Genomic DNA, 27,813 nt, shown 5'->3' with positions numbered 1-27,813 from the left:
AATTTTCTTTCCTTTGCCAAAGGAGAACCTAAAATAAAATTTAAATTTTTCCAAATTAGAGAAATAGACGAAAAAAGGGTCTCATTATATGAGAATGTAAATATAAGAGTTGAGAAAAAAATGAATTTCTGTATTTTGGAACAAACTCGTATAATTCACATCACCGTCAAGTTCTGAAAGTTTTAATAAAGTTTGTCTACCTATTTTTAAATTTCTCTTTGTTATTTGTATGTTTAAACTAATTTTGTTCCTCCAATCAAATAATTTCGCTATTCTAAAAAAAATTATCATTCCAGACTTTGCACTCGATCATTAATTTTAAAAAAAGTAGCTTTGAAACTAAAAAAAAGTAGTAAAAAAGTAGCTATCGAAAAATTAAACTTGACGGCCAAAGAAACTTATTTTAGACACTTCCTGCAACGAATTTTATTATTCATGAAAGAATTTATTTTAAAAAATAATTTAATATTCTTGCGAATGATTTCATTAGAATTTTTAAAAATAATTGAATTTCCAAGAAGAAAATTATTACTTTTAAAAATAATTGAATTCTTGTGATGAAAATGGTCATTTATGAAAATAATTGAATTTTGCAAAGAATTTTATTAAAATGCCTCAAAATAATTGATTTTTCGGGAATAATTTCAGCCGCGTAGGAACGAATTATTTTCCGGGGGGGGGGGCAAACTACATATATAGATATATTTAAAAATGTAATATGTATATAACTGCCCCCCCCGGTTCCTACGCCACTGAATAATTTTGTTATTTATCGCGATATAATTGAATTCTTTCGAAGAATTATTTATGTAAATAATTGAATTCTTGGAAAGAATTATATTAAAATCTAAAAGAATAATTGAATTATTTCAAAAAAATTTAATTAAAATTATGTTTAAAATAATTGATATCTTTCGAACAATTTTATAAAAATATTTTAAAATAATTGAATTCCTGTGAAAAATTCTCATATTTTTGTAAATAATTGAATTCTTCCAAAGAAGTTAAAAAAACATTTTTTTAAAAGAACTGATTCTTTCGAGGAATTGAAATTAAATTTTCAAAAATAATTTATTTTTTTGATCAATTCCTGTAAAATTGTATTAAAAATAATTGAAACCCTGCGATAAATTTTATTGTGTACTTATTTATGAAAATAATTGAATCATTGCAACGAATTTTATTACATTTTTAAAAATAATTAAATTCTTGCGAAGAATTTTTTATAAAATTCTTGAAAATAATTACATTTTTCGAAAAATATATTTAAAATAATTGTATTAAAAATAATTGAAATCCAGTCAAGAATTTAATTATTTAAGAAAATAATTAAATTCTTGACACAAATTTTATTAAATTTTTTGAAATAATTGAATTCCTGTGAAAATTTTATTATTTAAAGAAATAATTGAATTCTTGTGAAGGATTTTATATTAAAATTTTTGGAAATAATTCAATTATTTTGAAAATCATTTTATGAAAATTTAAAAGAATAATTCAATTATTTCGAATAATTTAATTAAAATTGTATTAAAAATAATTGAATTCTTACGATAAATTTTATTATTTATGAATAAAAATTTAATTCTTATAAACAAATGTTATCAAAATTTTTGAAAATAATTATTTTCTTTCAAAGAATTCAATTACAATATTTTAAATACAATTTAATTCCTGTGATAAATTTCATTATTTATAAAAATAATTAAATAGTTGTTAAGAATTTTATTAAAAATTTTCAAAAATAATTGAATTCTTGAGAAGAATTTTATTCTTTATGGAAATAATTGAATTATTGGGAAAAATTTTATTAAAATGTTAAAAAAGAATTGAATTTCAGTGAAGAATTTTGTTATTTTTGAAAGTAATTGAATTCTTCATAAGAATTCTTTTAACATTGTTTTGAATAATTAATTTTTTCAAAATACAATAAATATTATGAAAATTTTACTTTAAATAATTGAATTCTTGTGGAAAACTTTATTTGTGAAAATAATTGAATTTTTCGATTAATTAATTTAAAATAGTTATTAAAAAATAATTAATATTCTTCGATGAGTTCTATTATTTATGAAAATAATTGAAATACTGGGATGAATTTTATTATTTATGAAAATAATTAAATAGTTGCTAAGAAGTGTATTAAAATTTTCAAAAATAATTGAATCCCTGAGAAGAATTTGATTATTTATGGAAATAATTGAATTATTGTAAAAAATTTTATTAAAATGTTTAAGAAGAATTGAATTTCTGTGAAAAATGTTGTTATTTTTAAAATAATTGAATTCTTGTGGTCAATATTGTTATTTATGAAAATAATTAAATTTTGCAAAGAATTTTATTAAAATGCCTCAAAATAATTGAATTTTAGGGAATAATTTTGTTATTTATCGACATAATTGAATTTTTTCCAATATAATTATTTAGGTAAATAATTGAATTCTTGAAAAGAATTTTATTAAAATCTAAAAAAATAATTGATTTCTTTCGAAAAATTTCATTAAAATTATTCAAAATAATTGAATTCCTGTGAAAAATTCTAATATTTTTGTAAATATAATTGAATTTTTCCAAATCCAAAATTGAAATCAAATTTTTAAGAATAATTACAATTTTTTATCAATTTCTCTAAAATTGAATTAAAAGTAATTGAAATCCTACGATGAATTTTATTATTTATAAAAATAATTGAATTCTTGCCAAGAATTTTATTAAAATGTTAGAGAATTGAATTTCTGTGAAAAATTTTGTTATTTTAAAAATAATTTAATTCTTTATAAGAATTCTTTAAACATTGTTTAGAATAATTAATTTTTTTGAAATACAATAAAATATTATGAAAATTTTACTTTTATGAATTAAATTCTTGTGGAAAACTAAATTTATTAAAATAATGGAATTTTTTAATTAATTAATTTAAAATAGTATTATAAAAAATAATTTATATTCTTCAATGAGTTTTATTATTTATGAAAATAATTTAATTCTTGCTTAGAATTTTATCAAAAATTTTAAAAAAAATCGAATTTCCATGAAAAATGTTATTATTAGTGAAAGTAATTAAATTATTGTTATTGTATAAAAATTTTGTTAAATAATTGATTTTTTCGTAAATTTTTTGAAAATGTTATTCTAAATTAATTGAATTTCTGTGGAAATTTTATTTTATTAAAAATAATTGAATTTTTTATGAATTTTATCAATTATTTTTAAATAATTGAATTTTGGTTGAATTTTATCAATTATTTTTAAATAATTGAATTTTGGTTGAATTTTATCAATTATTTTTAAATAATTGAATTCTTTTGCGAAATTTTATGAAAATTCTAGATATTGAAAATAATTGAATCTTTTTAAATAATTTGATTATTATTTTTGATAATAGTTTTTTGATTTCTAGTATTAGTGGAAATTCTCTAAAAAAAAAAACAGAAATAGTATCTTTTAGTGGCTGAAATTTAAAAACAGTAGCCAAACTGTAGCATAACGTAACAAAAAGTAGTAAACAGTAGGTTTTAGTAGATGAGTGATGTAATTGTCCTAAAGCTTTTTCCCCCACATCGATGCACAAAAAAAAAAAATTCTCAAAGACAAGGAATAAAAAAGAACGAAATAAACAAAAACGATCGTTATGACACAAACTATTTAGTTGCAGGACAAAATTTTGTTTTTCTTTCCCATCACCGGAACACAGTTTTTCCCCCCGCCATAGGAAAGTTTCTGAACAAACGAACTTCATGGATATAATGATGAGGAGAATTCCAATCAGAATACAACTTGTAGAAAACTTTCAGGAGCATCAGTGGAACAAAAAATGATTAAAAATTCAGCAATAAAGAACAAAGTCGAAGTAGGGGGGGGGGGGGGTTCTCGCTTTCTTTGGAATATATATCAGCACCATCGATTATGGTATAGAGTTATATCATTTACTTTGGCAGATTAAAATAATATTTAGTTCCCAAGTGGATTCAACATTGGAGATGAGAGAAGATCGACGAGTATAGAATTGAGTAGAGAGCCCCGGAGGGTTGTAGGTTGATTCTATGGTGAACCATATAGAATACAGAGCAATATGTATTGCCTCCTGCATCTTTCACTTCACATCCTCTGGAGGGTCTTCCACGTCTCGTCCTCTCTCTTTTTCTCATCCTCTCTTCCTCTCTTGTTCTATCTTTATCTCTTCCTCTAAAATGAGAGGAGGATGTAAAGAGAGAGAGAGAGAATGGACTCGGTTCGCTAGCCCTGTTATTAGGCGATACTCCAAAATTGTTGGACCCCACGGCATCCTACTAATTCACGCTCCTTTATAGAGCCCCCGCGAAATCCTCCATCCAACGTTTCATTCTGGATCCGAAGTGTATACGGGTTATGTATGTATATACATATAAATCCTTTGTGTTCGTTTGACCAACTCTGACCATCTTTGGACCAAGTGAAGCAGAGAATAATATATACTTGAAGCAGGCATAACACGGATTCCTGAACGTTCGCGTGTACACGTGCCCTCGAGTTGGCAGTGTAGCCATTAAAACGAGGAAATTATTGTCTAAAGGGACGAGCTTTGCTCCATTCTGGAACTGACGATCAGCGGCAAACCAATCTCTCTCTCTCTCTCTCTTTCTCTCTCTCTTTTTATTTCCCTCTCGACCTTTTTCGCACGAAGACATTGACGCGCTTTTATACATTGTAATATAGCAATGGTTATAGTGGTTACGGCTCAAAAATCAGAAATGATGAGGTAGTTAAAAAATATTCTTCATTTTAAACCATGTGGTTAAAAAGGTAAGAGTTAATGTATGCTGACGTCTTTAAGAGAAGGAATGCTTTTTAAGTGAATTTAATTAAGTCGACTTTTTTTTCTCACTCTCTCTCTCTCTCTTTCTCTTTCTCTTTTTTCCTGTTTTTTCTCCCCTTTCTCTTAAATTAAAACACTTGAAAAATAAGAGGTTGTTTTCATTTTTGAGGTGTTGATTCTCATATATATATAATCAAGTTGGAACGTTTTCGGAGTAACATTTCTTTTCAAGACAATAACAGAGTTGCTACAAAAATTTAATTTTATTTTTTCCTGATTTCCAGACAAAATTTTGGAATTTTTTCGAAGTAACATTTTTTTCCAGACAATAAAAGAGTTGCTACAAAAAATTTAATTTTGTTTTCCACTGATTTGGGACCATCCATAAACCACTTAGCCTGCTGTGGGGGAGGGGGTTCGGTAATGTGCTACGTTAGACCACATGGGGGGAGGGAGGGTTTTGAGTCTGAGTCTGAGTCTGAGCTGTAGCTTTATATTTTTATTTGACATACATTTTTTTGAAATTACACGGGCAGCTCGAAAGTCAAAAATTTCGGGGCAGTCTGGAGTCCAGTGATTGCCCCAACTAGACGCATCTGGACGGTCTAACTGGATGCTACATGGGACTTCATTGGCATCACTAGAATTCAAAATTTTTAAAGTACAAATCACAGTACAATCAAGACTTTAGTGCCCGATTTGTCGGTCTTCTTTGAATTTATACATGGATTGTCACTTCAAAATTCAATGGAATAATTTAGTCAATCTATAAAGAATCGTTCAAAAATAAATATTGTAGGTTTATATGAATTATTATAAATAAAATTTTCAATGAATTTAATTAAAAATTCTAAAGAACTTAGATTTTTGGAAAAATGTCTAATAATTCAAATTCATCCGGAAATTAGATAAATTTTTTAACATATTGTATTTGATTAATTATTAAAAATAATTTATCTGTAGAAGAATTTTAGTTAAAAACACTATAAACAATTGAGTGTTAGAGAAGTTACAGATTATTGTAGAAATTTAATTATTTTCAAAAGTAACAAAATTCTACACAGAAATTCAATTATATGTTTAAAAACTTTTCTAAATTCTCATCAAAATTTCAATTATCTTTATAAATAATAAAATCGTTCTCTGAAATTCAATTATTTTCAAAATTTTTAACAAGATTTTTGGCAAAATAAAATAAATAAAAAATAAATAAAATAAAATTTAATTACTTTCATAAATAAAAAACCTTTCACAAAAATTCAATAAGTATTTACAAATTTTTTATAAGTTTCTTCCCAATAATTCAATTATTTTTATAAATAATAAAATTCTCAGAATTTTTTTATTATTCAAAATTTCTTAGTTAATCTCAGAATTTTAATCGAATTCTTCAAAAAGTGTATAATTATATACTTAACAATTCTATTGAAATTCGTCATAAGAATTCAATTATTTAAAAATTTTTTGATAAAACTAAAAGTAATACTTTAAAAAATTGTTTAATGATTATAATTGTAGTAAGAATTATTTATTTAAATATTCATATATAATAATTAGAATAATTCAGGATTATTATGTGCAATAATGTGTGAGTTCGATCCCACATGCGAGCGGATATTTTTCATTGTCAGTGTTATATAAAATAATAAAATTACTATATTTAATCTGTATAAGTGTTATAAATTAAAATTGTAAACATGTTTGTAAATAATGTTAAAGGCCTGTTAAAGAATGAATTAAAAAAAATGTACCAATTAACGCAAATTGTTTTTTTATTAAAATTATTTTTCAATATTATTATTTTAAATGATATTTACTGCTAGTGCAGTATATTATTTATTTGAAAGTAATATAATTATTATAATAAGTTATTGTCATTAAATACATATATATATATATATGAATAACAATAATATTTATTATTATTAATAATTCATATTTTCACATTACATTGAATAAACGTGAGAACCGAGCAAATTTGGGTAAATAATTTAAAATTAAAAAACTGAAATATTGAAGTCGAACCTAAAATTTTAAATATTAGCACTGCTCATTAGCCCTGATTAGCTAGAACCCAACAATTTTTCTACACGGGGAGTGGTCTTAGAACTTTTTTGGTTAAAAATTCGCTGAGTTACGGAATTTCAAAGTTTAGAACGCCAAAAACCTCATTTCAAGAAAAACGGTTACCTTGAAGATAAAAAACCAACAGGTTTTACATTTTTAAAACCACCCCCTCCCCCTCTCTTAATTTTGAAAATACGAAAAACTTTTTTTTTCTGAAAAGAACAGTTTTTCTATTAAAAATTTAAAAAAAAAATTTTTTCTATATTAATTTTAACTCAAAATATACCTTAAAACCAAATAAATTCTTTTCCCAAAATCTAAAATCGGTTAATTAGAACCAAAATTATAGGACTTTAAAAAAAAAAGACAAAAATTTTTAAAACATCATATTTTTGGTAATTTTCAAAATTTTGAAAAAATATTTGGTTGAGTTATTTATCACTATAAAAGTAATAAATTTACAAAAGTACAGCCAAATCCTAACAAGTCATGAAAATTAGTGTGTTGAACTGACACGTGGAATCCACCTATAATTAGAGGCTTTTAGTGAAAGTTTGCGAAATATTTATTCAATTGTTCTTGTTGACTGCGAATTAGAATATTTTAAATTTAATTTTATATCAGTTATTAGCTTATATGAAATTAAAGAATTAAGCAAAAACTTGTGAAATAAAATAAATAATATTTTAATTATATATTACATTTTTAATGTAAAATAAATAATATGAATAAATAGTATGGAAAACATACTATTTTTTGGCTATTCTTTATTTGATGAAAATGCAAAGTAGTCTCACGAAATAGTATATATAGAAACATTTTTTAACCAGAAATTTAAAAGTTATTACAGAAAGCCTGTAGCGATTTAAATAAGTACTAATTTGATATTAAACATTATAAGAAAAGGAAGAAAATTTAGAATCATTGGAAAATAATAAGCATACTGAAAAAGAAAATAATTCATACAATGTCGATTCAACGAGGGGAAAAAAATTTTTATAATTCAAGTAATTCTAATTTTAATGTATTAAATAATTTTATTAATTCTTTCTAATTAAAATTATAGATAAAGAAAAATGTTTTAAGAAGTTTAATTTGCTTATTAGAATTATAATATTCAAGTTAAACAGAAAAATCTATTTTTATTTTTGCCAATTAGGAAATATTGTTGTATTACATATATTTAAAAATGTTTTCAGGTATTTCGTTGAAAGTTTTGTCTTTTCTTTTTATTTTTATACTTCTACTAAAAACAAGTAAGACACAATCCGATTGTATGTTCTATCAGGATTTGGAACTAGGGAAAGTATATAGCATTTATGGTCCTGTGGCTACTGAATTCAGATATTGTAGTTATAAGGCCAGAGTTCCTGACGATCAGAAAATTTCAATTAATTGTTATTTTGAAATACCTCCATCGGTAAGTTAAAAAATATATTGCATACTTCAGGTTAGTCATTTTTCAAAAAGAAGATTGAAAAATCCATTTCTTCTTGAAAAAAATGTAAATTTTGGTCTAAAAAAATTGAAAATATAGGTACTATAGTCGATGGGAAATAATGTGACATTAACAAATACGTAAAAAAATCATTAAATAATTCATTTTAATTACATGTTTATAATCTAATTTTCTCAATAACTAACAAAAGACCAAAAAATGTTTTGACAAGTTGATTTTTTTTACTTAAAATTTCGTCACTTTCTTATGAGGATTTTTACCTTTGAAGTTTCATAATTAAAGATTAATTAGCGGCTTTTCTTTTTAGTTTAAAAATATTAACAATTACTTCTTTAAAATTTCATATTTCAGCTACTGTGTTTGAAACAATTTATAAGTATTAATACGGATCCTGCCAATTTATTAAATATTCCTTCGATTTTTTGTGGAGATGGAAATGTTACTATGACCTCAAATAAAAATGCGATGAATATTGATTACCATAGATTGCCTTTGGTAAGAGAAGGAAGTTATACATGCATTTTAGAAGCTTTTATACCAAACTAGGAGTGATAATGAAAATATTTTAAATCTAAAAATAATTTTTAAAATACACAATAATTATGACATAGAATTATTATAGAATTAAATATATAAATGATAAATTCATGTGTTGTAAACAATTAGGGTCAATTGGGGTAAATGTAAAACGGACGGATTTTTTTTGCATGAACTTGTTACTAGAGTTCCCTAGAAAAATTTTATGAGGTTCAAAAAAATATTGATGCACCTGAATCGCCTAAAACTGATTGTCTACATTTACCCCGAGATTTTGAAATTTTCCTAAAATTCGGGGTAAATGTTAACATCACTGTAGTTAAGCGAGGTTTAAGAAACAAGTTATTATTTCAAGTATACTACTGTTTTTAGGGATGGAAAAACTGAAAAAAATTCTTCGTAGATGTACAGTAAATTAACCAGTTGACTGATAATGTATCATATAATATAAACAATTAACCATTACAAAACTAGTAATGTAAAAACTTGAATACCAAACACAACTTATCACAATAATTGTGACTATAATGTCTAATTTAGATACACTTATGTTTCATTGGATTTGAAATTAATACTATTTCAAGTTTAGCGATTAATTTTTTTCCGTGTACCAAGTTGAATGAAAATCTATTAAAATTTGTTCAAGTTATAACTTGACTTCAAGTTTAAGTTTTAAAAGTTAAAACTTTAAAAAAAGTTTTAAAAGTTTTTAAGTTAAAACTTAAAATACGGGTTTTAAATTATGTCACTTCAAAAAAGAAAAGAAAAGATAAAGACTGATGTAACGTTCTCGTTTGTAAAGCTGAATTTTATTACGAACAATGTGCGGAGACTATTCTAAAAAATCTATGCATATTTATTCAAATTCTTTCGACCGCAATATTCTCTCCTGTCATTAAGTAAGTAAATATCTGTGACGCTAATCAAAGCGGATAAAATTGTGAATCATGGTAGAAAATTTGACACGAATCACTTAAATATAACCAAGAGTTTATTTTTCATTTGAGGAATACAGTAGCCATGGGAATACTTTGAATTTTGCTTGGGGTGTCCAGACACCCCAGTTACTCCTTCTAGGGTTAAATAATAAATAATTTTAAAAAAAAATTCAGTTTAACTTTTTCAAAAAAATTAATTCTGCAGAATTTGTAGATAAAAGGATGAAAAATTCAAATTTTTAAAGACTTTAATTTGAAACCTTTTCAAAATTCAATTGTTTCTGAAAATTCACGCTTTAATGCTTTTAATATTCAATTATTATTTTTTATAAATTTTTAACTAAAATTCTTCTTTAATCCAATTATTTTTAATAATTTTTGAAAAAGTTTTTTAATAATTTTCAAATCCATCTGTTTACAATTAAATTTTACACGAAATTTCGTTTATTCGGAAATTCTTCAATTAATTATTATATTAGAAAATAAAAACATAAAAAAATTTTTTTTTAAATTCAGTTTAACTTTTTCAAAAAAATTAAATTCCCTGGAATTGTTAGTTAAAAGCTTAAAAGTATGAAAAATTCAAATTTTCAAAGATTTTAATTTAAAACCTTTTTAAAATTCAATTATTTTTGAAAATTCACGCTTTAATGCTTTTAATGTTAAATTATTATTTTTTACAAATTTTTAACTAAAATTCTTCTTCAATCCAATTATTTTTAATAATTTTTGAAAAAGTTTTTTAATAATTTTCAAATCCATTTGTTTACAATTTAATTCAACGCGAAATTTCGTTTATTCGAAAATAAAAAAAATAATTTTTAAAAAAAATTCAGTTAAACTTTATCAAAAAAATTAATTCTATAGAATTGTTAAACAAAAATATGAAAAATTCAGATAATTTTTGTAACCTCTTTAAAATACAAATTTTTTTTAGTATTTTTAACTAAAATTCTTCTATAAATCCATTATTTTTAATAAATAATCAATTAGATATATTATAAATTAAAAAAAATTTAACTAATTTCAGAATAATTTTCTATAATAAAATTTTTCAATAATCTAAGTTCTTTATAATTTCTAATTAAATTCATTCAAAATTGAAGTTTTATAAAATTTCAATTTAATACCCTTTGAAGTTCATCTATTTATGAATTAAGTTATTTAATTAGAAATTATTGTCAAAAATTGAAAAAATTGAAGGTTTCGTAGTAATTTTATAGTTTGAGGCAAAAAAAAAAAAAAATTCAAAATTTTCTTATGAATTCTAAAGATTTAATTTTTTCCAGTACTTTTAATAAAAATTCCTTATTATTCCCTGACTTCCCTGACCAATTCTACTTTCCCTGACTTTCCCTGAATAAGTCTTTAAGAATATTTTTTTCTTATGGAGGTTTTAGCACAGACCTGGGAAATCAGGAAGAAAAATCAAGAAATTCTATCAAAAGTACTGTCCAGTAGGAAAAGTTTAGAGAGAAAATTATTCAAATAGAAAATTTTCTCTGAAAATTAAGAAAAAGTAAAAGAAAAAGTCAAAAACAACTTCACGTGACAACTCTGAACCAAGATTGACAAAATTCTAAATTATTTAATTCGCCAACGTTCCAAAAAGAAAATTGAGTTAATTACGTAACAGCCACATGCGGCAATTGAATCAACATTTTTCGGCGTCACTTTAAAACTGGTGTCTCCGCTTTTTTCCCTCGAATTATAAAGACGTGAGAGAACATCAACACACACAGCAAAAGAAAGGAATTCCTAAAAATTTAACATTATTAATACGAAGGATTCCGTGACGATGTTGAACAAGTGAAAAAAAAAATTAGGAAGAGAGAAGAGAAAAGGGAAACATTTACTCTCGAGCTCATTCTCGAGCATCTCGCGTGGGTATATTCATCTAGAGTAGCACAACTCGTTGCGTGCAGACATTATACTAAAGAAAAGGACTCGCGTAATAGATATAGACTTTGAAACCGACGCTGTAATTGGAATTAATTAGAGCCATTTTACTAAACCGAAGGCGCAGTCTTCTCTGATGATTTTAACCCCTATTTTTGCCCTCTTCCTTTTTATCTTTCTCTGCGTTGAGAAATTTTTTTTTTTTATTTTATTTTTTTGACGTAAACAGTATCTCTCGTGGAAACTGAATTCTGACGCATGTTTCGAACATGTAACCCCCTTAAGGGTATAGCTCTATCCTCAATTATTTCCCATCACGTTTTAACTGACATTCTTCAGCATTTTCCTTGACGCTATAAAGATATACGAATTCTTTTCTCCTTCGCAAATAAAAAAGGCTCTCTTTGTTTTGGTAAATTTCAATTGTCGGATTTCTTTTCCTCCAAAATGTCAACCTTCAATCAACGAAACCAGAAGGAGAAGAAGAAGAAGAAGAAGACATTTTTCTGGAGTGGCAGCAAACAATGTTTAGGATACAGCGAAAAAATCAGGAGTGACTGAAAAATACCAGAAAAATATAAATATTTTGGAAAATTTTGTTCGAAAGCAAACAGATTGTGCAAAATGTGTTTAACTGTAAATAATGATATGGAAGATTACATTAACAAACTAGGGAGGAAATGGCGAATTGAGTACTCTCAGAGAGGAGATAAATTCACAGAAGCTGTGTTTCTAGAAACTTTACATGTTTTCGAGCACTATGATACTATGGTTACAAAGTTGGAAACAAGACACGAAGACAAGATCTAAGAGTGAACGAAAATTTATTTAAGTTCATTATAATTAATTACTTGATTGGAAAAAAATATTTTTACTAGGAGCAAATGATTTTTTACTTCAATCGAGTAAATTCCATTCGAATCGATTTCTGTATTTCATGCAAATACGATTTACTTGGTATAAATCAAATTTAATATTTACTATTTTTTTATATTTACTGTATTTATTAACATTAATTATTTTTTAATATATAATATTTATTACTATTTACTAATATTTAATAATATTTACTAATATTTACTAATATTTATTAATATTTACTAATATTTACTAATATTTATTTAATAATAGACGAGTAATTCATTATTGGAAGTAAATAAATTTTTTCCTCTGACAGGAAATTAATCGACGAAAAATTATGACTTCTATCAGTTCCAGGTTCAACCTACATTCAACTATAATAGTCTTCGAAAGAAGAAAATAAATTTGAAAATTTATAATAAAAAAAGAGGCAAAACTAAAAAAGAAGAGAGAGAAGAAAGACGAAGGTAATAAAAAAAAAGGAAGTAAGAGACGAGAGGAAAGAAAAAAATTTTGGAATAAGAAAAGAAAGAAATGAAAGTATAAGAAAGGCAAAAAGAAAGAAAGAAAAAAAGGCAGAAAAAAGAAAAAACAGAAAAGAGAAAAAATAGAAAAAGAGAAGAATAGTAAAAGAGAAAAATACAAAGAAGGGCAAAAGAAAAACAGAAATCGAAAGAAAAGCAAAAAATACAAAAAGGGAAACAAAAAATGAAAGAAAGGCAAAAAAAAGACAGAAAATACAAAAAAGGGCAAAAGAAAAACAGAAAACGTAAGAAAGGCAAAAAAAATACAGAAAAAGTACAAAAAAGAGAAAAAGAAAAACAGAAAACGAAAGAAGGGAATAAAGACAGAAAATAGATCAAATAAAGAAAAAAGGAAAACAGAAAACGAAAGAAAGGCAAAAAAGGCAAAAAAAAGACAAAAAAGAGAAAAAATAGAAAAAGCAAAATTACAAAAAAGAGAAAAATACAAAAAAGGGCAAAAGAAAAACAGAAAACGAAAGAAGGGAAAAAAGACAGAAAACGAAAGAAAAGCAAAAGAAGGGAATAAAGACAGAAAATAGATCAAATAAAGAAAAAAGGAAAACAGAAAACGAAAGAAAGGCAAAAAAGGCAAAAAAAAGACAAAAAAGAGAAAAAATAGAAAAAGCAAAATTACAAAAAAGAGAAAAATACAAAAAAGGGCAAAAGAAAAACAGAAAACGAAAGAAGGGAAAAAATACAGAAAACGAAAGAAAAGCAAAAAAAAGAGAAAAAATAGAAAAAGCAAAATTACAAAAAAGAGAAAGATAGAAAAAAGGCAAAAGAAAAACAGAAAACGAAAGAAAGGCAAAAAATACAAAAAGGGAAACAAAAAATGAAAGAAAGGCAAAAAAACAGAAAATAGAGCAAAAAATACAAAAAAGGGCAAAAGAAAAACAGAAAACGTAAGAAGGGCAAAAAAAAATTCTGAAAAAATAGAAAAAGCAAAAAGTACAAAAAAGAGAAAAAGAAAAACAGAAAACGAAAGAAGGGGAAAAAAGACAGAAAATAGAGCAAAAAAGGAAAAAAGAAAACGAAAGAAAGGCAAAAAAAGACCAAAAAAAAGAGAAAAAATAGAAAAAGTCAAAAATACAAAAATGAGAAAAAGAAAAACAGAAAACGAAAGAAAGGCAAAAAAAGAGAAAAAATAGAAAAAGCAAAAAATACAAAAAAGAGAAAATGAAAAAAAAGCAAAAAGAAAAAATAGAAAAAGAGAAAAACGGAAATTGAAAGAAAATCAAAGACAGGACAAAAATCAGAAGAAAAGAGAAAAAAAAACATAAAAAAGTGAAATAGGTAATAGAGAAAAATTTGAATAATTGAGGAAAAAATTAAGAGATAAAAAAATGTATTCCGAATGAATAAAAGAATTTTCGTCCCTTCTATATAGAATGATATGTGATTATTCCCATTATAGAATACTATAAAATGAAAGCAATCAATAATTTATCGCGCAATATTTTGAATAATAAAGAAGAGCCATAAATCCGTTTAGTCAAATTATTATTATCCATATATAAATCATACTTATTATTTAACCGTAATATTATCCTTAAAGAGTAAAAACTCCAGTTCTCGCAGCAAAATTTATGTCTCGCTCACACGAATAACCACGTCGAAAAATTTTAATATCTAAATTTTTAAAATAAATCAAACTTCAAAAAAAAAATTTACTCTGCAAAGAAAGAATAAAAAAAATTCTGTTCAAAAATTTCCAATATTACAAAATATTATTAAATAATATGAAAAATTCTCCGAATGTAAATAAATATTCTCAATCTTTTGTCTATTTAGTGACGAAGAGAATTATAGAATATAAATTCTCGCCAATTGTCGAGTTGAAAAAAAAAAATTTTCCAGTTTTCAAAATCAAGTCTAGTTAATATTTTTCCCATATTTAATTTTCCACTTCTCTTTTTTGCTTTTTTTTCTTCTTTCTCTTTTTCTAATTTCTTTCACGAAATCTGATTTAATTTTACTTCTTAATATTAATATTCATTAAATCATGAAATAAAGAAATACGTATTTTTGTCAAAAAAAAGAGAAGTGAATTCAACATTCTAATTTTATTGATCTTTAAATATTTATCGGTTCCTTTTATAACAGCCATAAACGTAAAGTAACGAAAAAAAGTAAAAAAAAAAAAAGGGAAACAGTTTAATAGTTCGAATCGCATTTTCTTGAAAGGCAATTATTTTACAATCCTTCACTTTCAGGATTATTTGTCTAAGTGTATAGAAGAAGGAGAAAAAAAATATGTAGGGACGTCAAGATAAAAGAGAGTGAAAAGTTGTATTGCGTGTACGTAATAGGCTTAGAAGAATTTTAGGATTTATGAACGATAATGTTACACAGCTTCGCCTAAAAATGGCGTGTTCTTTTAGCGTGAAGCATAATGGGGCTTTCAAATACGTTTTTCACATTGCGAACATGATTGCACCTAAAGATTTTATTTTATATTATATCCTTAAAGATAGAAAAAAAGAGAAATAAATTGAAGGACGGTGTGACTTTACAACTTAGACTTCCCATCAAAAAAATTTTTTTTTTTGTCTCTTTTCCAAGGATAAAAAGCACGAAAGTTTAAATTATGATAATTCAATTTTTTCCTTATTCGATAGAGTAGAAATATTTTATACATTTATTTAAAAAATAAATCATGAAGTAAAATTTTTTTTTGAATAGAAAAAATTTTGTTTCAATGAAATTTGACAAAAAATTTTAATTGTTTCGAATTTAAATTTCTTTTTGGGAATTCAATTATCAAAAAGTATTCAATTCAAAAAAATTTGAATTACTATTTTCAAAAACCTAATTTTTTAGAACTTTTACATAAAATTATGTAGGTACTTAAAAATTCAATAACTTTTGTTAAACAAATATTTAGAAATTTATTGTCATTTATTATTGAAATTTCAAATAATTTCAATGTAAAATCTCTTAAAATTAAACATTTTTTAACCTATTTCTAAGAATTACAACTGCAATTTTTCCAAAAGTCAATTATTTTTTAGAATTTTCAAATAAAATTATTCAAAATTAAAATAGTAAAAATATATTTCAATTTAAAAGATTTTTAAATTTAATTATTTCTTAAAATTCTTGTTATAACGCTTCTAATATTCAATTGTTTTTCAAAATTTTAACTGAAATTCTTTTTTGACTCAATTTTTATTAGAATTCAAAGATAATTGAATTATTTAAATACAAAAATTGTTTATTTATTTATTTATGTTGTAAAATTTAATTATTTTCCAAATTTTTAGTAACAATTCTTCAAAAAAATACTATATTTTTTTAAAAATAATTTATTAAAGTGAGAAAATAAAATTCATTAAAATACAAAATAACCTGAGTTTTTTAGATTTTCTAAATACAATTTTTCAAATTTAATTAATTTTTGTTGAATAAACATTTGAATACTTTTATTGATTATTTATTTGTCCATTAGGAATTAAAATTTCCAAAAAACTTTTAATGGAAAACCTTTTGAAATTAAATTATTTAAAAAAAAATTAGATCTAGAATTCTTTCAATTCTTCAAATATTTCCTAAAATTTTAACTAAAATACTTTTTCAAATCAATTCTTATCAAAAAGTTTTACTGTAATAAATTGAATTATTTAAATACAAAAATTGTTGTAAAATTTAATTTTCCAAAATTTTTATTTACAATTTTTCAGAAAATTCAATGATTTTATAGATAATTTTTTAAAGTGAGAAAATAAAATTCTTTGAAATGTAAAATTTATTTTAATAAAATTTGAGAAAATTTCCTATTTTTTCAATTTCTTAAAATTATTTTCGAATATTTAACTATTTTCATAAAGTTTTAATTACGATTTTTTAAAATCCTCATTTTTTCAAAAATTCTAATCTAAAATTTTCAAAGTTAATTAATTTTTGTTTAATTAATTTAAAAAATTTTTTTTTCATTATTGTTATTTATTTGTCCACCAGGAATAAAAATTTCGAAATACTTTCAATGTAAAACCTTTTGAATTATAAAAGTAGAACTGCAATTTTTCTAATTCTTCAAATATTATCTAAAGTCTTAACTGAAATTCTTTATCGAATCGATTCTTATACTAAAGTTCTTCTATATAATCAAATTACATAAAAAAACATCAATACTATAATGGAATACAAAAATTTTTGTAAAATTTAATTATTCTCAAAAATTTTTTTTACAATTGTTAAAAAAATTCAATAATATTTAAAAATAATTTTTTAAAACATTTTGGATAAAAGTTCCTTATTTTATTTATTTCCTTGTCCTGCGAAAATTATGTTATTGCCAAAATTGTAGGAAAAATAATTTCACTAAAATACTTTAGTATTTTAGTGACCCTATCTTCACGTGAGGACAGAATCTCTTGATTATTTTTATATTATAAAATAAATAATAGTTTGTTTTTCAATTTTCTATAGAATATTTTTTAGAATTACGCAACAGTGAACTGATGATTATTATTGAAGAAAAAAATTCTATCAAATTATTATCGCTGAAAAAGAATATAAAAACTTGGGGTGGTGAATTAAAATTATGATACGTTACGTAATAGAAAAAGAGAGGAAAGAAAAAAGAAATTGGAAAAAATCCCCTTCACACGTCATTTGTATAAAAAGAAAATTATATTTTCAAATATAGTCTAATGCAATTTTTTCGTTTTTATATTCGATTGACTTTATTGTTAATACCGCTCGATAAATCGTTATCAAAAGAAATAGGAAAAGCAATCTTTCCATTTGCCAAGAAATTTCCGAAATGAAAATCAAAAAAAGAAAAGTAGTATACGATTTAGGAAGACTGAGTATAAATAATTTATCACTGACTCAGTCCTTATTTGAACTTCTTTTTCCACACTTGATAAATAACAAGAAATTTTTCAAAAACCCGTCGTGAAAAACAATTTCGGTAATGAATGTTTCCTAATTTTGTAAAACTCAACTCGAAATGTAGAAACTACGCGATAATTACTATCGTTGAAACGTTTGTTTGAGAATACAATATTCGTAAAGTTTGTATAAAGTTGAATATATATATGTGAGTTTAGCTTTATTTGAATTGCAGGAGAAACTGATCACGTCTCATTCATTTGGCAGTTACAAAGCAAATGATTCTCAGAGATATGTGTGTATGTATATATGATTTTCCATTGCACTTGGTGTGTACGTCCCTTCTTCTCTCATTCTTCAATACAAAACGCCTCTCATTCAAAATACACATTTTATTTCTATAGCCCAAAGCACATTGCCACCATCGGCGCGTGAATTACCGATTCAACTTTCTGATTTGCAAAACCATTAGCCACTGCTTTTGTTATATTTAAACGTTGAAATTTATTTTACAATTTTATTCCTCATTTTTTTTTTTGTTTCACTCCACACTTTTTATCTCTTTATATTATGTATATAAGTCTCGATATTTCTTTCCAAGTTGTTTCAATAATGAGATAAAATTTTACAAGCAGGTTTTTGACTCATACACAAATGACTTCATTTCCACGCCGTATAATCGAAATGTATACACACAAGCTAATTGAATCGTTTTGCGAAATTTCAAGGTTTTATTTTTCAAAACTTATTTTCATCAGGGTTGCCACAAATATTTAATTTTATTTTTCCCTGACTTTTCCCTGATTTCCAGACAAAATTCTCACTTTTTCCCTGACCCTAAAGAATATTCTAATTCACTCTCAAAATTAATGGATACTCAAAAAAAATGTTCTATTACATTTATTTACGAATTTCTTCAACTGTAAAATTATTCGAAAACAATAACTTCTTTTTTAAATAAATAATTAATCATTATTTTTCCATAGGAATTATAGGATTTTCAAAACATTAAAATTAAAATCTTTTTGAAATTCAACAATTTATAAGAATATTATTACAAAACATAACGAAGGCGATCACTCCGAGATTTTGACTCGGAGTGATCGCCTTCTTCATGTTTTGTTATAATTTAAATTACCATGAAATTTTTCAAAAAAAATTTAATTATTTACAAAAATCCTAATAAAATCCTTCGCAAGAATTCAATTATTTTTAAAAATAGTAAATTTTCTCAAAAAAATTCAATTATGTATTTGAAAAAATTGTAAAAAAATTCGTTGCAATAATTCAATTATTTTCATAAATAATAAATCGATTATTCGGTAATTCATTTTTTAATCAATTTTTATTAGAAAATTCTAGAAGAATTCAATTATTTAAATTAAAAAATAAATAATTTATTGAATAATTGAATGTTTGTTAAAATTGAATTCTGATAAAGAATTTTATCGACAAATTTTTAAATAATTCAATTATTTTGACAAATTTTAATGAAATTTTTAAGAATAATTACATTTTTCGAGGAATTTGATTAAAACATTGTATCAAAAATTAATTAAAATCCTGCGATGAGTTTTATTAATTATGAAAATAATTAAAATTTTTCACAAAAATGTTATTAAAATTTTTCTAAAATAATTGAATTTCGGTGAAGAATTTTATTATTTATAAAAATAATTGAATTCTTGAAAAGAATTTTTTTAATTGTTTTTAAATGTAATTGAATTCATGCGACGAATTTTATAAAAATCTTTTTAAATAATTAATATTTTTCGAAAAATTTTATGAAATTTTGTATATTAAATAATTGAACTCATGGGAAAATTGTATTATTTATGAAAATAATTGAATTATTTCAAAGAAATTTATTAAAAGTTTTATAAATTATTGAATTCCTGTGAAATTTTAACAAGAATTTTATTCAAGTTTTTAAAAATAATTGAATTTGGAGGAAAAATTTTATTATTTATAACAATAATTGAAATTTTGACGAGAATTTTTAAAAAATTTTTTTAAATAATTGAATATTAAAGAATTTTATTATTTATAAAGATAATTGATTTTGACAAGAATTTTTAAAAAATTTTTGAACATAATTGAATTTCAGCGAATAATTTTATTACTTTTGAAAATAATTTAATTCTTCCAACGAATTTTATTCAAGTTTAAAAAAAAAATTGAATTATGGTGAAGAATTTTACTATTTCTAAAAATAATTGAATTCTTGAAAAGAACTGTAAAATATTTTTTAAATAATTGAATTCCTGCGACGAATTTTATAAAATTCTTTTTAAATAATTGATATTTTTCGAAAAAATTTTTGAAATTCTTTATATTAAATAATTGAATTTCTGTGAAAATTTTATTAATTATGAAAATAATTGATTTATTTCGAAGAAATTTATTAAAAATTTTGTAAATTATTGAATTCCTGTTAAATTTTGCCAAGAATTTTATTCAAGTTTTTAAAAATAATTGAATTTGGAGGAAAAATTTTATTATTTATAACAATAATTGAAATTTTGACAAGAATTTAAAAAAAAAATTTTAAAATAATTAAATATTAAAGAATTTTATTGTTTATAAAGATAATTGATTTCGTCAAGAATTTTTTTTAAATTGTTGAACATAATTTAATTTCTGCGAATAATTTTATTCAAGTTTATAAAAATAATTGAATTACAGTGAAGAATTTTACTATTTCTAAAAATAATTAAATTCTTGAAAAGAACTTTGTTAAATTTTTTTAAATAATTGAATTCCTGTGAAAATTTTATAAATTATGAAAATAATTGATTTATTTCGAAGAAATTTATTTAAAAATTTTGTAAATTATTGAATTCCTGTGAAATTTTGCCAAGAATTTTATTCAAGTTTTTAAAAATAATTGAATTTCGAAAAATTGTATTATTTATAAAGATAATTGAAATTTTGACGAGAATATTTTAGAAATTTTTGAACATAATTGAATTTTGGAGAAGAATTATATTGTTTTTAAAGATATAATTGAAATATCCAGAATTTTTTTTAAAATTTTTGAATATAATTGAATTTCTGCAAAAAATTTTGTTAGTTTTGAAAATAATTATTGAATTTCTGGAATTATTTGTAACTTTTCCAAAATTCAATTTTTTTTTAGTATTTTGAACTAAAATTCTTTTATTAATCTAGTATTTATGAAAATTGTAAAAATGATTCATTAAATAATTTATGTCATAATTTTATGATAGTTCTTGTAAAATTAAGTTATTTAAAAAGAAATTATTGTCTGAAATAGAAAAAATTGAAGGTTTTGCATTAAAATTCGTGGTAATCTCATAGTCTACGAGGCAAACAAAAAAACATCAAAATTCAGAGTTTTTTCAAGAATTTTTAAAATTCTATTTTTTCCAGTACCTTTACTAAAAATCCCTGACTCTATATTCCCTGACTAATTTTACTTTCCCTGACTTTTCCCTGAATTCCCTGACCTGTGGCACATGTTTCAGGCAATAATCAGCAATTTTTGCTGAAAAATGGGATAATGGAGGAAATATTCGATCAGTATGAAAATCAGTTATACATTAAAGTTGACAGTTGATTTAGCTGAAGGAACAACTGTGTATATATCTATAGCGATGAGGATAAATAATCGTCGAGCACTTATGATATTCGTATTGGAATAAATCTTTATTTGTCCAAATAAATCTTTCTTTGTAGGTTGTGTATAGTTGAGCCATAATAAAGAGGCGGTTATGTTCCATCGTATCGGAGAGGGACGAGAAATTACATAGATTTACAGAGAGAGAGTATCCTTGAACAGCACTGCACTCGAGTACAATTTATACGATCCATACTGCAAATCGCCAGGTTGGTAAACTGACTGAAGAGGGATGGAAAGTCTGAGAGAGATTACTGATGATAATAATGTGCAGCAAGGCTTTCGTGGCGGTGCGATGCGGTGTATACTATATACGAGGGCAAAATCATATAAACCGTCTTAATAGAACCCTCAAAAGGCACTATTGCCGTATCATCTCTAGCGATTATTATTACATGCCATCGCTTAATCGGACAACCCATGAGGCTCGTGTGCCAAGGTAAGCACCTTTGGGTGCCATCAAGTGGCATAATAAGAGACGCGTTTCGCCACGAATTAACGCGTGCTTACCCAGACGAATTCACCTTCAATGGATATATATGTAATGTAGATGCGTATGCCTTTAACACCTATTAGTGTTCCAGTCTTTCTACTTTTTCTACTTCTTCTTTTTCTTTTTCTTCCTTTTCTCTTTTGCAATTTTTGTCCACATTTTGGAACCTTTGCTTTTTATCTACAAATTAGAAACAGATTTTCATTTCATTATTTTGAATTCCTAACAATGCGACTGAATTTTTATTTAGTTCGTCTAAATAAAAATTGTTATTGAAATTAATTTTCCCGTTACTAAATTTTTACTCATTGGGAAATTAGATAATTTAATTCTTCTTACTTTATCAATTACAGGCATCACAGTACCATTTTTCCTCAAAAAATATGGATTTTTTTCCTCAAAAAAGAGGAATTTTTTCCCTCAGAAAGGGGACAAAAACTTATTTGTTTATACAACTTGCATATATAATTCAAATTTTTTATCATATAGCTTCTATAAAATTTTTTAATAATGATTCGAGTTGCCACAAAAATTTAATTTTGTTTTTCCCTGATTTCCAGAAAAAATTTTGACTTTTTCCCTAAAGAATATATTCTGCGATTCACTCTAAAAATGATTAGATACTCAAAACAATGTTCTATTACATTTATTTATAAATTTCTTCAACAGTAAAATTATTCGAAACAATATTTTTTTTTTTAAATAAATATTTAATTATTAATTTTTCATGGGAATTAAAATTTTCAAAATATTCAAATTCAAACCTTTTGATAAGATCATTATTTTCTACTATAAGAAATATTTTTACTGTAACTTCTTCAAAATTATTTTCATCATTTCAATTCAATTATTATTTTCTATTTTTAACTAAAACTCTTCTTGAAATCAATTATTTACAATCATTTTTTAAAAAATTCCGAGAATATTAAAATGTATTTGTTCACGATTCAATTCTACGAAATTTCATCGATTATTCGAAAATTCTACAATTAATATATTTTTTAAAATAAAAACTTCGAGGAATTCGATTAAAATTGTATTAAAAATAATTGAAATTCTGCGATGAGTTTTATTATTTATGAAAATAATTGAATTCCTAAAAAGAATTTTATTATTTACGAAAATAATTGAATCACAGTAAAAATTTTATTATTTATAAAAATAATTGAATGATTGCGAAGAAATTTATGAAAAATTTGTAAATAATTGAATTCATGTGGAATTTTTATTATTTTATGAAAATAATTAAAGGCTTGCGTAGAATTTTATTTAATTTTTTTAAAAATTAATTGAATTCTTTTGGAAAATTTTATTAAAATGGTAGATATTGAAAATCATTGAATTGAGGAAAATTTTTGAAAATAATTTAAATTTTGCCAAAAATTTTATTAACATTTTTGAAAATAATTGAATTTCGAACAAGACTTTTATTATTTATAAAGAGAATTGAAATTGTAACGAGAATTTCTTTAAATTTTTGAATATAATTGAATTTTTGTAATCATTTGAAACTTCTTTAAAAGTCAAATTTTCTTTAGTGTTTTTAACTAAAATTCCTGTCTTATTTCTTTATTTTTAATAATTAATTAAAAAATTTAACTAATTTCAGAATAATTTAAGTTTTGAAAATTTTAGCAAAAATTTAAGTTCTTTAGAATTTTTAATGAAATTCATTCAAAGTTAAAATTTTATAAAATTTGAAATTAAAATGTTTTGATGTTCATCTATTTATGAAAATTGTAAACGAAACTATTTTAAAATTCAATTAATTTTGAAATTTTTAAATAAAATTATTCATTAATAAATAAATAAATAAATAAATAAATAAATAAAGGTCTAAATTCTGTTGAATGAACCACCTTATTTATTTATTTCTGACTTTCAAAAATTCTTTTTAATCAATTATAGTTGAACTTTTTGGTAAGAATCGATTTGAAAAAGAATTTTCTTTAATATTTTAGAAAATATTTCAATATTTGGAAGAATTGCAGTTCTAATTTTTAAAAATAATTAAATTTCAAAAGGTTCTACATTAAAAGTATTTTGAAATTTTTATTTCTGGTGGACAAATAAATAACAATAAGTATTCAAATGTTTATGAAACAAAAATTAATTAAATTTGAAAAATTTCATACAGAAATTCTGAAAAAGTTAATTTTTAAAAAAATTATTATTTTTTATAATACCTAGTTGAATTTCAGAAAATAATTTTAAAAAATTGAAAAAATAGGAAATTTTCTCAAATTTCATTAAAATAAACGTTTTATTTCAAAGAATTTTATTTTTTCACCTTAAAAAATTATTTTTAAATATTATAGTATTTTTTTGAAGAATTGTAACTAAAAATTTGGAAAATAATTAAATTTCACAAAAACTTTTTGTATTTGAATAATTCAATTATTGTCGAATTCTAATAAGAATTGATTAAAAAAAATTGTAGTTAACATTTTGGAATTGTATAATTGATTATTCTAATAGAATATTTTTTATTTCCTAAAAAATATGCCGTAGAATATTTTTTATTTTCTGAAAATTGTCCCATTGAATATTGTTTCATCTACTAAATATTATTTTAATATTTTTTGTTAAAAAAATATTTAATATTTTATTTATATTTATATTTAAATATTTAATATTTTTAATAAATATATAAAATATTAAAACAATATTTAGTAGATGAAACAATATTTAAAAAGAGTATAAAAATTATTTTACAGAATATAAAAAATACTCAACAGAATATAAAAAAAATCTACAGAATATTCTTTTTGATTTAATAAAGTTGTTGTCAAAAGCGCCGAAGAAGTGGAGTATTTTCTCTATAAAAAATTCAGCGCAAACAGAAACGTTTTTAACACATCGATAGTTATATTTATTTATTTATTTATTTTCTTTTTAGGGCAAAAAAATTCTAGAATTCATTTTTTGTACATTCTCATAAAATTTTTCCAATCTCATCAACAAATATTTTTCCCTTTCTTTTGCATTCTGTGTGTATATATATGTATATGTATTTGATATCCAACAGCCAATGAAGCGATACTTCTCTATAGATGAAAAGATTCGGATCAGTGGTTTCGGAAATTCTCTAGCACAATTTAATAGGGTAATTTTCTAGAAATCCGATATCCCTTTGATCGTTACGTGTTCCAAATAAAAACAGCAATGTTCAATTCACAAATCTCTTAAATCGTCAATAAATATTTATTTTCTTTTCATTCTTTTGCAAATAGAAACACGAAATCGAGAATCAATAATGTTCTATTTTCGAAGTCTGTGATAAATAACGAAATTTCCTTTTATACTCTTTACCGACGTATTGTAAAAAATTACCAAACGATAAATACTTATAAATTTTGGTCGACGACCATTCAATAAAAAAAAAAACAATAAACATAAAAATATAATAAAGCATTTCGCATATAAGAAAAAAGAAAAAATTCAGCAAATATTGAAAGTCGAACTTTTTCTTTTATTAAATTCAAACTTTTTAATCAAATTGCCAACTTGTCGATTTTTCTTTTCTTTAGAAAAGAAAAAGTGATACGGTTCCTTTTTCAAAAAAGGGAAAAAACTTTTTTCAAGAAAAGAATATAGAGTTGCCTTATGAAAGTAGATTTTAATTAGACTAAAAGTTACGAGGTGCGAACCACATACTCAAAGGATTGAATTTGGCTAAAAGCTTTCTATTCTAATCTCTCAGGGGTATTTTAGGGGGGAAGGGGGAAATTTTCGACTAAAACGGGTACAAAGGCTTTGGATTTGTATGTCGGAAATCCTTGTCATCGATTTATCACACTGAATGGATAATGGCGTGCCTACATGCACGTTAGTGTGGTTAGTGGACTTTAATGGCACATTATGCTTCGTATTTCTAATGGTTGACTGCACACTTGAACAACTTTAAACCATCTCAAAAACCACCTACACTCGTTTATCAACAATAACTATATAAAAATATTATATATATTTATGTTTCTCAGTAGCTTTTATTCTTAAATATCGACAATATGTCATGGCATTAGAAACACTCGATTTATTCTGCTTTCTCTACAAATTTGTGATCGTGTTCTACAACAAAAAATTGTAAAGTTAGATAATATCAATATCCTTTTACACAATATTCAACTATATAATAATATTTATTAATATTTAATTTTTTCAATTTATTACTTGGGAGACTATTTTTTTTATTATTTTCTGAATCTAACATAAAATTTTCAAAAATAAAAATTCCGAACTCAATACATAACAATCAAAAATGATCAACTCTGTCTAAAAATTATTTGTGAATTTTCGGGATTGTTGATTACAAATTTCATACCAGATTCTAGTTAGTTATTTTCCAAAAAAAGCAATAAATTTTATTTTAAATAATAAATTGCACACATTTTTTTATATATAATTCAAAAAACAAAACTCTCTTTACAAAAAGTATTAACAACTTTACAGATAATATAATTATACTTATTTTCATAAAAAACAAAATTCTTTCAAAGAATTCAATTATTTTTAAAAGTTTTATTAAAAATTTTAATAAAATTCTTTGAAACAATTCAATTATTTTTAAAACTTTGATAGCATTTTTCACAGAAATTCAATTTTTTTAATACAATTCAAATTTTATTTAAATTATAATTATTTTCTTGTTTTCTTTAAGTTAAAATTGAATTGAAATTTTATGATATTAATTGAAATTTATTTAAATTGGATTGAAAATAATTGAATTTATGTGAAGAATTTTATCAAAAGTTTTGAAAATAATTGAATTGTTTCGAAGAATATTATAAAAATTTATAATAATAATTGAATTTTTTAGAGAAATTCTATAAAACTGTATTTAAAATAATTGAATCCTTGCAAAGAATTTTATTATTTATAAAAATAATTGAATTTTTATAAAGAATTTAATACCTACAATTTTTTTAAATAATTGAATTCCTGGAAATAATTGTTCTCGAAAAGTATGAAAATAATTGAATTGTTTCGAAGAATTTTATTAAAACTTTTAAAAAGAATAGAATTTTTTTGAGAAATTTTATTATAATTATATTTAAAATAATTGAATTCCTGTAAACAATTGTACTATTTATGAAAATAATTGAATTTTTATAAGTAATTAAAAAAAGACTTTTTTAATAATTGAATTCCTGAGAAGAATTTATATCGAAAGTATTCAATTATTATCATAAATTTTTTTTAAATTCTATTTTTATTTTTTAAAATGTTAAGTTAAATTATGATTTTGAATTAAAAACAATTTTTGAAAAATATTATTTTAATTATTATTTATTTTTAAAAATCTTGCAAAAATTCTCCGAGAAAATTCAATTATTTTAAAAAATAATTTGAATTTTTCACAGGAATTCAGTTAAATTAAAAAACTTTTAATAAAATCCAATTCAAGAATTCAGTTATTTTTAAACATGTTTTTTAAATTCATCGAAAGAATTGAATAATATCAATAAATAGTTCATTTTTCAAAGGAATTCAATTATTTTCAGAAGTAATGAAATTGTCAATGTACTGAAAATCATTTAATTCTTGTAAAGTATTTATGAAAATTTTAAAAAAAAATTGAATTGTTTCGAAGAATTTTATTAAAATTTATAAAAATAATTGAATTTTTTCGAAAAATTTTATTAAAATGATATTTAAAATAATTGAATTCCTGGAAAGAATTTTTCTCGAAATTATTCAATTATTTTCAAAAATTTTTTTTTAATTCTATTTTTATTTTTTTATTTTTAAATGTTAAGTTAAA

The 27,813-nt window shown here is 23.0% G+C and overlaps 1 protein-coding gene across 7 annotated transcripts in view; it reads right to left on the bottom strand.

Moving 5' to 3' along the window:
- LOC122508557 (band 4.1-like protein 4) overlaps positions 1-27,813 on the bottom strand; it is a 97,381-nt gene that overhangs the window by 58,290 nt on the left and 11,278 nt on the right. The window lies entirely within an intron of this gene.

This window comes from Leptopilina heterotoma, unplaced genomic scaffold (assembly GCF_015476425.1).
Source record: "Leptopilina heterotoma isolate Lh14 unplaced genomic scaffold, ASM1547642v1 Lhet_54, whole genome shotgun sequence".
Lineage (NCBI taxonomy): Eukaryota > Metazoa > Arthropoda > Insecta > Hymenoptera > Figitidae > Leptopilina > Leptopilina heterotoma.
This window is presented reverse-complemented; position numbering and strand designations above follow the sequence as displayed.